This window comes from Pseudochaenichthys georgianus, chromosome 6 (genome assembly GCF_902827115.2).
Source record: "Pseudochaenichthys georgianus chromosome 6, fPseGeo1.2, whole genome shotgun sequence".
In the NCBI taxonomy this organism is placed as follows: domain Eukaryota; kingdom Metazoa; phylum Chordata; class Actinopteri; order Perciformes; family Channichthyidae; genus Pseudochaenichthys; species Pseudochaenichthys georgianus.
Genome location: NC_047508.1, coordinates 1,818,080 through 1,821,472, shown reverse-complemented (window position 1 = coordinate 1,821,472; position 3,393 = coordinate 1,818,080). Strand labels below are relative to the sequence as shown.

Genomic DNA, 3,393 nt, shown 5'->3' with positions numbered 1-3,393 from the left:
CAACGAGTGTAGAGTGTGTGTGTGTTACATCGTCCTCATATTGTTGGGTAGCAGATATCGTCTTTAGGTTGCGTAGTCATGATGTGTTTTGGTGGATGTCCCCATTTGGTACAACCCAACGAGTGTAGAGTGTGTGTGTTTCATGGTCCTCATATTGTTGAGTAGCAGATATTGTACAGTTCAAACTATTTCTATAGAGTCTTGAGTTACAAGCCCAGATCCTTATGTGAATTGTTTTTACTAAAATCTGTGTCCCCTACGTGAAAAGTCAATGGATTTCTGACACGTTATTGTTGTATTTTAAATTGCAGAAACAGAGTGACATGATCACGGCTCAGCCTTTAGCTGACTCTGAAGCGAGCCAGAGATCCACCTCATCCCTCCAACAGGTAATTAAACATGTACTGTAGACTATTTCTATACAAGGTACATTCATGTGTCAATCAAGTCCAATGCCTACATAAAATGCCTGTTTACCTCATTACAATTAATATATCGTTTAATAATTGCAGAATCTCAATATAACTGTTACTTGTTTCTAAATAGCATAGTAGAAAGATATACCCTACCAATTGATGGCAGAATCTACCTCTTATAACATGAAAATGATCTTTATTGCCCCTAAATTCTGTGTTGTTTCTCCTTTTGCAAATGTATTTTCCAATTTAACCTAATGTGTATCAGTTTACATGATTTAATTAATAGGGATGTAGATCAATACTTATTACTATGGGGTTTCAGTTTTTTTTAACAACAACAGCACACCTCAGAAGTCAGGAACACTGACTTTATGTAACTTCAGTCGTCATGTAGTCTTGATGTGTTTCAGAGAACGTCCCCATATGGCACAACCCAACGAGTGTTGAGTGTGTGTGTTACATCGTCCTCATATTTTTGGGTAGCAGATATCGTCTTTAGGTTGTGTAGTCATGATGTTTTTCAGAGAACGTCCCCATATGGTACAACCCAACGAGTGTAGAGTGTGTGTGTTAGATCGTCCTCATATTTTTGGGTAGCAGATATTGTACAGTTCAAACTATTTCTATATTGGAACCCAAATAACACAATATTTGATGTAAATATACTTATGGTGAAAACAATTATTAAGTCTTGCTTTCGAAGGAATGGCAGTATGTGCTTTTATCATGCATTATATTCTAATTTATCCTTTCAGATTCACAGAAGAACACAACACTTCACTTCAACAAAGCTTCCTCAAAGTGCTCCAATGGAATGCAAGGTAAATAAGCATTTTGTATTTACATTACTCTATTAGAAAAATGAATTGATCTTAACTGGATTTCTCAAAGACATTTCTAGTTTGTTGTACAACTACTGTGTTTTACAGTACAAGCAAATGTATGCCAACATTTTTAACATTCATACACTGATCACAGAGGCCATCATTCACACACATTTGATGATGCTATCATTTAACTACAAACTATACTTTTTTCTATCATATCCCCCATTTTTCACTTTAACAGAGCAATTTCTCAAATACATTGTGTCTTGTTTCCATTTATGACAGCTGGGAAGATGAAAGCAAGTGGACAGGTGACGAAGTGAAGGCTATTGAGCGGCATTTGTATCCTTTCATAACAAGATGCAGAGTACCAGGTAAAAAGGACTGACTCCTGTCTCAAGGCAGAGCCAGTAGCTCTGAAAGACAGGGACTGGGTTGCCATCACATATTACATTCACAACAGAATCATGGCATTCAAAAGGAAGATGAATACATAGGACTAGAACATGCCAACTTCTTCTGAGGTACAATTTTAGTTTAAAAATAATATTTGTTTCTTCATTCCCTGCAGTTTTATTGGTAGGGATTTAATAATCAGCCTAACCTCAGACCTCTTGTGTTAATGTGTGTACTAGGCTTGGTTTTGATATTATCTTGTTTTCCTTGAATTATTTAATTAGTTTTGTTCTTGTACAAGCATGTCACATAAGCTTGACTGTAGCTGCCAAATGTTAATATGTTGAGATGCATCCATGAGGAATTTAAAGTGTTTTCCAACCCCCCTCTCGTGGTCACTTTCAGCCAACAGAAAATGTGTTTTTGACGATTATTTACAGTTATGCCATCATGTCTTTCATAAATAAGGTTTGACTATGTTCTGTCTCAACAAATAATATAACTAGTACTAAGATTGTTTATTCCATCATTATTTCCCAAGTTGTCACCATTGATTTGTTCTTGCCCACAAGTTGTTTGATGTGGTCTTCCAACTATTAAGAAAGAATTCGGAGTGGGGGCTACTTGTAACATGCTTCATTTATGGTAACTTTGGTAAACTATATTAAACGTTGTACCTTATTTAGACTGGTTAACTAAACATAGTGTACACTTGTCATGTTTCGTAGAAGCTGGAAGTTTTAATAAAAAGTTAATTACGTGCTTTTTACAAGAAAAACACTAAAGAGAAAGTTGCTCATTCCTTTCAAACATGCCATATCTACTTCACTGTCTCAAACAGTGGAGGATAGGGGTTAACGTTTCTGGGTTGTGGGTGGTCTATTCTGGGTGTAATAAAAGGTTATTTTACAATTTATATGACCAAATAATTGGTTGTTAGGTTCTAAGTCAACAAACAATGTTTTTAAGTTGTTGCGATTAGTCTTTCTCATAACAGGGAAATTATGAACCCAACTCTGGCAACAATAATACTCAGACATGTTTTGTAGTTAAAAAGCACTACATTTTGGATAGTTGACATAATCCTGTGACTTTTAGTTGACTAACAATTATTTAATCAAAGGCAGCGCCTGTCACCACGGTTCCATCTTATTGCAACATGAATCAAGCATAATATCCTTATTGTTAGGTAAAGGAATTTCCTATTTTCTCCTATTCTGGTTTATACTTCAATTTATATATTTTGCCAGGAATTCATTAAATGTAGAAACAAATAAAGTGTTTCATCCTTTTTTCACATAAGCGTTTATTTATAAGACTTTAAGAGTAAACTGACCACAATTAAATGCTATATACCTTTTTAACTTAGCTTTTTTATGTTTCTGGACTGCTCAGTTTTAATATGTTGTATCAACAAGTTCATATGAATAGACTTTTCGTGTCAGAGGTTACCTGACTGGCGAACATGACTAATTATTTAACGTTGAAGTTTTAGTTTTTTAATGTTTTATGCAGATATTTCAAACATAAGTAATAAAGGCAAAGTTGCAAATACAGACTCTATTTTGTGTATTACTGGGTCTCCATAAGTCCCTTAAACTTGAAAATGTAGTGTGTATCTATGGGGTCACAATTCATATAAACATGAAATATCAGTGTGTGTTGCTAAGGGGCTCATATGTCACATAAACCTGTTCATGTCCTCATAAGTAGTATTAAAATCAGGTCTCCGAAAGATATAGCATTAGACA

At 34.8% G+C, this 3,393-nt stretch overlaps 1 long non-coding RNA gene across 1 annotated transcript; it reads left to right on the top strand.

Moving 5' to 3' along the window:
• Positions 1-328: 328 nt before the first annotated feature.
• On the top strand, positions 329-1,620 carry LOC117447854 (uncharacterized). The gene is made up of 3 exons (XR_004552281.2): positions 329-389; positions 1,175-1,240; positions 1,532-1,620. It is a non-coding gene; the product is annotated as an uncharacterized lncRNA (long non-coding RNA).
• The last annotated feature ends 1,773 nt before the right edge of the window (positions 1,621-3,393 follow it).